The sequence below is a fragment of the Corythoichthys intestinalis genome, chromosome 9 (genome assembly GCF_030265065.1).
Source record: "Corythoichthys intestinalis isolate RoL2023-P3 chromosome 9, ASM3026506v1, whole genome shotgun sequence".
Lineage (NCBI taxonomy): Eukaryota > Metazoa > Chordata > Actinopteri > Syngnathiformes > Syngnathidae > Corythoichthys > Corythoichthys intestinalis.
Genome location: NC_080403.1, coordinates 31,529,394 through 31,539,597, shown reverse-complemented (window position 1 = coordinate 31,539,597; position 10,204 = coordinate 31,529,394).

The window sequence follows — 10,204 nt, the reverse complement described above, 5'->3', positions numbered from 1 at the left end:
AGGAGCACATTGTTATACTTGGTATGCGTGATGAATGGTATGGAGCCAATGTGATTTGCTGGTCAGTTTCAAACATGAATGGTCTCTTGAGGATGTTGCAGAATATATGAATGTGAGACACGCAGCCATCAACCAGACCTAGAGTATGCAATGTATATAAACTTGACCAGAATTTATACGCAGTAATTCACATTCCCTAAGGTATCTTCCATAGAGGAGCACAGCTATTGCGAGGTAAAACATAATTCATTCAAAATGGTAGTGCAGAAAGGTAATTCCTTTTGTTATAGGCAGTGTTTTTTCGTCAAAGATGACAATGACGAAAATATTTCGTCGACAAACTATCTGTTCATGACAATGACGAGACGATGACAAGCCAAAAACGTGTTTGGAGAGACTAAAACATAACGAGTTAACGACACGAATGCCATTTTTCGTCTGACGAGACCAGAAAGAGACTAAAAAGCGCCATAGTTTCCGTCACTTGTTCACAATGTGTGTCATTTTATGTATAGTTGGCCTGCATCGTAGCAGTGTCTGGTTGTGTCACTCCATAGGCGGAGTTTGACCTTTGGGCCGGGGGGGCACAACATGTTGATGACCCCAAAACACAGTGTCAGCAATAAAATTAACTTACAAGAATATTTATAATAATAAGTTGAAAATGAGTGTTTTTTGTTTATTTTTTTCATTCTTGAGGGGAATTCTACATCAGGCTGCTTAGGACAGCTATAATTTTCGCCAAGATTGTCATCCATTGAATATGTTAAACCCGCCGGTGTCATGCCAATGTAGTTACCTCAATCAAAAAATGTTATCCACTGGGCAAAGCGATATGGAGATAGATTTGTGTCTTAATTATCTGATCAAAAGAAATGTGTTTGAATGCAAAAATAAATTTGAAACTCAAAAAAAGCAACTTTTTTGATTGAAGTAATATTGTTTTGTGTTTGGGCCACATTTTGGCTTGGACATTTGTGTCTTTATTATTCAATCCAAAAATAAGTTGCTTCAAACAAAATATATATATTTTTTTTTTCAAACAAAAAAAATCAATCAAAAAAAGAAAAATTTCAATCATAAGAAAAAAGTTTTTGAATGTGAAAAAATATTTAAGACTCAAATATTTGCATTTGAACACTTAATTTTCAATATATATATATATTTTCTTTGATTTTAGCAATCCTTTTTGTGTTTGGGCCGTATTATGGGTAGGACATTTGTGTCTAAATCATTCAATTCCCCAGAAAATTGCTTCAACCCCAAAAAAATATTTTCAAAGAAAAAAAATCATTTGAAAAATAAAATCGCCCTCCCCTATTTTTTTTAAAATATATTTTTAAAATAATATGCAAAGCAAATGACCGTCTAAGGTGCTAGTCACATGATCTGTTCGAAAAATAATTTTGACCCATTATAAAAATATATTTTTTTGTTCATTTCATTCATTTTTGTTGTTTGCTTTATTGCTTTACAACTTTTATATATATGTAGGAAAGTCAATTACATGCAATGACACTTTTCGGCCACCAGGGGGGGCTTGGCCCCCCCTTAAACTCCGCTTATGTGTCACCTGCACCCCACCAACTCACCCATTAGTGTCCTAAACAGTCTCGCTATTGCTTGTTTTGAGACACACACGGTAAGATCTGTCTTTAGTGTTAGCATAGCATTCACGTTAGCTTTAGGCTATTGCTAATGGTGAGTGTCCTCTTTTAACTCTCAGTTTGGGACATCCAGGTGGATATAATTAATTGAAGATAAAGTAGTTTTCCTGCTGAGTGTGTATGATCACGTGATAGATTTGTAGATGCTACAATATGTGCTAGTGTGTCGATATTCGTTAGAAATAATAGATTTTTAAATTATGGAGTAAAACTTAAGTAAACATCAACAAAAACTAGACGAAGAGAAACACATTTTCAAATGACTAAAACATGACAAAGACTAATAAGTATTCTCGTCCAAAAGACTAAGACAAAGACGAAAATTGAAAGGGCTGTCAAAAACAACACTGGTTATACAGTGCCTTGCAAAAGTATTCGGCCCCCTTGAATCTTGCAACCTTTCGCCACATTTCAGGCTTCAAACATAAAGATATGAAATTTAATTTTTTTGTCAAGAATCAACAACAAGTGGGACACAATTGTGAAGTGGAACAACATTTATTGGATAATTAAAACTTTTTTAACAAATAAAAAACTGAAAAGTGGGGCGTGCAATATTATTCGGCCCCTTTACTTTCAGTGCAGCAAACTCACTCCAGAAGTTCAGTGAGGATCTCTGAATGAGCCAATGTTGTCCTAAATGACCGATGATGATAAATAGAATCCACCTGTGTGTAATCAAGTCTCCGTATAAATGCACCTGCTCTGTGATAGTCTCAGGGTTCTGTTTAAAGTGCAGAGAGCATTATGAAAACCAAGGAACACACCAGGCAGGTCCGAGATACTGTTGTGGAGAAGTTTAAAGCCGGATTTGGATACAAAAAGATTTCCCAAGCTTTAAACATCTCAAGGAGCACTGTGCAAGCCATCATATTGAAATGGAAGGAGCATCAGACCACTGCAAATCTACCAAGACCCGGCCGTCCTTCCAAACTTTCTTCTCAAACAAGGAGAAAACTGATCAGAGATGCAGCCAAGAGGCCCATGATCACTCTGGATGAACTGCAGAGATCTACAGCTGAGGTGGGAGAGTCTGTCCATAGGACAACACTGCACAAATCTGGCCTTTATGGAAGAGTGGCAAGAAGAAAGCCATTTCTCAAAGATATCCATAAAAAGTCTCGTTTAAAGTTTGCCACAAGCCACCTGGGAGACACACCAAACATGTGGAAGAAGGTGCTCTGGTCAGATGAAACCAAAATGGAACTTTTTGGCCACAATGCAAAACGATATGTTTGGCGTAAAAGCAACACAGCTCATCACCCTGAACACACCATCCCCACTGTCAAACATGGTGGTGGCAGCATCATGGTTTGGGCCTGCTTTTCTTCAGCAGGGACAGGGAAGATGGTTAAAATTGACGGGAAGATGGATGCAGCCAAATACAGGAACATTCTGGAAGAAAACCTGTTGGTATCTGCACAAGACCTGAAACTGTGACGGAGATTTATCTTCCAACGGGACAATGATCCAAAACATAAAGCCAAATCTACAATGGAATGGTTCAAAAATAAACGTATCCAGGTGTTAGAATGGCCAAGTCAAAGTCCAGACCTGAATCCAATCGAGAATCTGTGGAAAGAGCTGAAGACTGCTGTTCACAAACACTCTCCATCCAACCTCACTGAGCTCGAGCTGTTTTGCAAGGAAGAATGGGCAAGAATGTCAGTCTCTCGATGTGCAAAACTGATAGAAACATACCTCAAGCGACTTGCAGCTGTAATTGGAGCAAAAGGTGGCGCTACAAAGTATTAACGCAAGAGGGCCGAATAATATTGCACGCCCCACTTTTCAGTTTTTTATTTGTTAAAAAAGTTTAAATTATCCAATAAATTTTGTTCCACTTCACGATTGTGTCCCACTTGTTGTTGATTCTTGACAAAAAATTAAAATTTTATATCTTTATGTTTGAAGCCTGAAATGTGGCGAAAGGTTGCAAGGTTCAAGGGGGCCGAATACTTTTGCAAGGCACTGTAACTTTTCCCTTCTCTGATGAGGGGCCGGGGTCAGTTTGTAAAAGAAAAAGTGTGACGATTGCAGGAGTGCCTAAATGTAAAAATTTATTGTTTTTCAGATAGCCACAATCAAATAAATTTTTCTGGATTCTTCACGGAACAAAGGTAAATAAAATAAAAATAATAATTATAGTATAATATAATATAATATAATATAATATAATATAATATAATATAATATAAACACTATTAATTAAATAGATAATAACCAAATAACCATCTCTGGGTTCTTTACAGAAAAAGCCAGGAAATAAATAACACAAGTAAAACAAAAAAATGTGTTCAGAGGGCCGGACCAAATGTGAGGGCGGGCCGTATCCGGCCCGTGGGCCGTAGTTTGGGGACCCCTGTCCTAGGCTTTCAAAGCTGTCGTTGCTGAAATGTTGAAAACAAAAACGCGATCGAGGACCCGGGGAGAAGTTGTTATGCTGACTCTCACAAAACATGTCCAAATCCTTGCAGAAAAGAAGATTTTTGGGGGCGGGGGCCCTCATTGAGACTCGAGGCTTCGTGTGAGCAATTCATTGCCACAGATCAAGATGGCATGATGAATCTCGCAAGTAAAACCCAGAAAATGTTTGCAATATATGACAAGGATTGAGTGGTGCTATACCTTGGTATTAGCATGCTGGCTACGTCTTCGGGAATTGATGATCAGGTAGCGGCCGGCAGCGAGGCGCATCCCTTGTTGCTAAGGTGTTGCTATGGCAGTAACTCAAAAGCTAAACGGTCAATTAAAAAAAAAAATGATAATGTGAGTTTTGAGACAGCAAATGATGCATTCAAAACAATTTAACCGAGTAAAACACTCATGAATTGAAGTCTTCATCTGCCCTTTAAAATACAGTGTAGCAAAGTGGAAAACTCTTCTGTGGTCAGACGAATCCTTTTTTTTTTTGGAAAACTGAGACCTCATATCATCCGGACTAAACAAGCCAAGTTATTAACAGCACTCAGTTCAAAAGCCAGCATGTGATGCTGTGGAGCTGTGTTAGTGCCAATGGCATGGGTAACAAATATATCTGTGAACGCACTATTAATGTTGAAAGGACATACAGATTTTGGAGAAACAAACAAATATATTTTTTATGGACGCCCCTACTTCATCGAGACAATACTAAATAGTATTGTTCATGTGTTACAAAAGCAAGGCTTCACAGTAAAGGACTGTGGGTACTATACTAGACGGGCCTGCATGCAGTACAGACTTGTCTTGCACTGAGAATGTCTGGCACATTATTAAACGTAAAATACGACAACTGAGATCCCAGACTGTTGAACAGCTGAAGCGCTACATCAAGAATGAATAGGAGAGAATTCCACCTGCAAAACTTCAAATGTTTGTGTCTTCAGTCCCTGAACATTTATTGAATGTTGTTTAAAGAAAAGGTGATGTAATACAGCAGTAAACATTACCGTCTCAGCTCTTTTGGAATGTGTTACAGCCATAAAATTCTAAGTTAATGATTATTTTCGAGAAATGATTATGCTCAATCAGTTTAAACATTAATTATCATGTATTTGTAGTGTATTCAACTCAATACGGTATATGTTGAACATGATCTGTTTGTATTTGTTTAACACAACATCCCAACTTCTTTGGAGTTGGGGTTGTTATTAGCTGCAAGAAAGCAACTTACTCACCGGCCACTTTATTAGGTACACCATGCTAGTAACGGGTTGGACCCCCTTTTGCCTTCAGAACTGCCTCAATTCTTTGTGGCATAGATTCAACAAGGTGCTGGAAGCATTCCACAGAGAGTTTGGTCCATATTGACATGATGGCATCACACAGTTGGTGCAGATTTGTCGGCTGCACATCCATGATGCGAATCTCCCGTTCCACCACATCCCAAAGATGCACTATTGGACTGAGATCTGGTGACTGCGCAAGCCATTTGAGTACAGTTGTCATGTTCAAGAAACCAGTCTGAGATGATGCCAGCTTTTGACATGGCGCATTATCCTGCTGAAAGTAGCCATCAGAAGTTGGGTACATTGTGGTCATAAAGGGATGGACATGGTCAGCAACAATACTCAGATAGGCTGTGCCGTTCCAACGATGCTCAATTGGTACCAAGGGGCCCAAAGAGTACCAAGAAAATATTCCCCACACCATTACACCACCACCACCAGCCTGAACCGTTGATACAAGACAGGATGGATCCATGCTTTCATGTTGTTGACGCCAAATTCTGACCCTACCAACCGAATGTCGCAGCAGAAATCAGGACTCATCAGACCAGGCAAACGTTTTTCCAATCTTCTATTGTCCAATTTTGATGAGCTTGTGCAAATTGTAGCCTCAGTTTCCTGTTCTTAGCTGAAAGGAGTGGGACCCGGCGTGGTCTTCTGCTGCTTTAGCCCATCTGCCTCAAAGTTCGAAGTACTGTGCGTTCAGAGATGCTCTTCTGCCTACCTTGGTTGTAACGGGTGGTTACTTGAGTCACGGTTGCCTTTCTATCAGCTCGAGCCATTCTCCTCTGACCTCTGGCATCAACAAGGCATTTCTGCCCACAGAACTGCCGCTCACTGGATATTTTTTCTTTTTCGGACCATTGTCTGTAAACCCTAGAGATGGTTGTTTGTGAAAATCTCAGTAGATCAGCAGTTTCTGAAATACAAACAAAAACAACCATGCCACATTCAAAGTCACTCAAATCACCTTCCCCATACTGATGCTCGGTTTGAACTGCAGGAGATTGTCTTAAACCATGTCTACATGCCTAAATGCACTGAGTTGCCACCATGTGATTGGCTGATTAGAAATTAAGTGTTAACGAGCAGTTGGACAAGTGTACCTAATAAAGCGGCCGGTGAGTGTGTATTCCAATAATAGTGTTAAAAATTTCTAATTGGTAAACCATCAACTAATTTATTTGTCCAATGGGCCGTAATAATTCAATTGCCACAACCCATCTGTTTTAGTGTTGCTTTTTTTTTAACAGCATGAACAACAGTTCGTTAAATACAGTGATGGCCCGCACAGCTCTGTATTAATCCTGTAACATTCCACACAGTGATTAGTACCAAATTATGGTTCACACAGCAAGTTGAGTGAGCCGTTTGTGGAGGCCTGTCAGTGTTGGAGCCCTAAACCTCTTACCCCCAAATTGTTAATCCAACAATTTTATATCAGAAACTTGAAACACTTTAAATCCTATGGCAAATTGTTTCCCTGACAAATCAGATTATGCCAGTCATTAATTTGTTGAATGGTTCAGGATTCTCAAGTGCTTGCACGGGTACAGTGAGTTATTTGTTTAGGCAAATTTGACTTAGTCAAAAGTATTTTCAAATATAGTCAGTATTTTAGTTGTCTCTTCCATCATGCTGAGATCAAAGGCTGCTTGGAGGCGTCGTGGATAAGTAGTCGAGTTTGTCCCCCAGCCCAGAAGTTATGGGTTCGATGGCCCCTGGCTTCCACCCTTTGCCCATTGTTGTTGTGGATATGGCACCAGCAGCCCTTTTGTGAATGAATGTGAGAGTGGAAAAACACATGTAAAGCACTTTGTGACACCTGTCTGTTAAAAGCGACATTTAAGTAAAGTTGCTCTACTTGCTTCAATAAAATTGTTCTAATGCTGTGTTTACCAACATTTAATGAGCCACAGCAGACATTTGCCATTAGAAACAGTCAAACAGAAATGACACAATTACCACAATAATTGTTCAGCCCGTCAATAAATGTCACTGCCATAGAGTGGTATGAAAAAGTATCTGAATCTTTTGGAATTTCTGACATTTCTGCATGAAATCACCATCAAATGTGATTTATCTTTGTCAAGATCACACAGATGAAAAAAACATTGTCAGCTTTCACTAAAATCATCCAAACATTTATAGGTTTTCATATTTTAAAGGATAGCATGCAAACAATGACAGAAGGGGGAAAATAAGTATGTGAACCATCACATTTAATATTTGTGCCCACCCCCCTTGGCAGCACTAACTTCAACGAGATGCTTCTTATAGCTGCAGATCAGCCAGGCACATCAATCAGGACTAATCTTGGCCCATTTTTCTCTACAAAACTGCTGTAGTTCAGTCAGATTTCTGGGAAGTCTGGCATGAATTCCTGTCTGTAGGTAATGCCAAACCATCTCAATGGGGTTCAAGTCTGGACTTTGACTTAGCCACTCCAGAACGTGAATTTCGTTCTTCTAAAACCATTCTGAAGTTGATTTACTTCTGTGTTTTGGATCATTGTCTTGTTGCAGGATCCATCCTATTTTTAGCTTCAACTGTCCGACAGACGGCCTCAGGTTTTCTTGCAAAACATCCTGATAAACTTCTGAATTTATTCTTCCATTAATAATTGCAAGTTGTCCAGCCCCTGAGGAAGCAAAACAGCCCCAAATCATGATGCTCCTTCCGCCATGCTTCACGGTGGGGATATGGTGTTGACATTGGTGAGCGGTTCCATTTTTCCTCTACACATGAGGTTGTGTATTACTCCCAAACAATTTAACTTTGGTTTACTCAGTCCACAAAATATTTTGCCAAAACCTTTGTGGAGTGTTTGCCAACAGTAAACGAGCAAAAATGTTTTTTTTAGACAGCAGTGGCTTCCTCCGTGGAGTCCTCCCATGAACACCATTCTTGGTCATTGTTTTACATACAGTTGATGTGTGCACAGATATTGGACTGTGCCAGTGATTTCTGTAAGTCTTTAGCAGACACTGCAGGGTTCTTTTTTCACCTCTCCGAGTATTCTGCGCTGAACTCTTGGCATCATCTTTGGTGGACGGCCACTCCTTAGGAGAGAAGTACTAAACTCTCTCCATTTGTAGACAACTTCTCTGACTGTCGATTGATGAACATCCAGACTTTTAGAGATGGTTTTGTATCCTTTCCCAGCTTTATACAAATCAACAATCCTTGATCGCAGGTCTTCAGAGAGCTCTTTTGACCGAGCCATCATGCACATCAGACAATGCTTCTCATCAGACAATTCTTACCAGGTATGCGTTTTATAGTGGGGAGGGCAGCTTTAAACCACTCATCAGTGATAGGGAACAAACCTGACTTAAAATGTTTGGTAAAAAATGGTTTCAATTATTCTTTAAGTCTCCTTAGGGAGAGGTTTCACTTATTTTCCCCCCGTCTGTCATTGTTTGCAAGCTATCCTCATTAAAATATGAAAACCTATAAATGTTTGGGTGGTTTTAGTGAAAGCAGACACTGTATTTTCAGCTGTGTGATTTTGAAAAAGATCAGATCACATTTGATGGTGATTTTATGCAGAAATGTGAGAAATTCCAAAAGCAAGAGCAATGAGTGACACCAGCATTTGATCCTTTGGGATAACAAATTGTGGCCTGATGATGACATACCATACTCAATAACTGTGCACACATTTTGTTGATAAAACCAGATGAGAAATGCGTGAAACATGCATTACATAATGAGCACATTTGTAACGAGTGAACATTAATGGTATGTCACACTTTGAGGTCGCTCAACGGTCTGCTCGCCACATAAATCCTTGTGGCATATTTGTAACCACTTTATAATCCCTTGTGGTCACTGCAACAGCAAACCACACACACACCCACACAGGCTAAATAGCACAAGCCCATGGAAGTCATCAGGAAACACCTCTATCTGTCCACAACCCCAACACTGACGCACAATAAATGGCAGCAGCTGTTTGGAAATACTGTGTTTAAGAAATGAGATGAATTAAACAGCGGCCTTGCTGTAACAGCTGGCCCAGTTCTACGTATAAGCATTTGTGGTTGTAGTGGTGAGAAACAACAGGTTTCATTTTATTGCAGTCACCACACCACACATCCACACTGCCTTCTCTTTGGAAGTGTTATATTTCTCTTACATTTTAACTAGGGCTGTCAAAATTATCGTGTTAACGGGTGGTAATTAATTTTTTTAATTAATCACGTTCAAATATTTGACGCAATTAACGCACATGCCCCGCTCAAATAGATTAAAATGACAGCACAGTGCAATGTCCGCTTGTTACTTGTGTTTTTTGGAGTTTTGTCGCTCTCTGCTGGCGCTTGGGTGCGACTGATTTTATGGGCTTAAGCACCCATGAGCATTGTGTAATTATTGACATCAACAATGGCGGGCTACTAGTTTATTTTTTGATTGAAAATTTTACTAATTTTATGAAAACGAAAACATTAAGAGGAGTTTTACTATAAAATTTCTATAAATTGTACTAACATTTATCTTTTAAGAACTACAAGTCTATCCATTGATTGCTTTAACAGAATGTTAATGCCATCTTATTGATTTGTTATAATAAACAAATACAGTATTTATATACCGTATGTTGAATGTATATATCCATCTTGCGTCTTATCTTTCCATTCCAACAATAATTTACAGAAAAATATGGCATATTTTATAGACGGTTTGAATTGCGATTAATTACGATTAATTAATTTTTAAGCTGTAATTAACTCGATTAAACATTTTAATTGTTTGACAGCCCTAATTTTAACACTTGTGACCCAAATGAGCATAAGCGATACAGAAAATGGATGGTTAGATGTA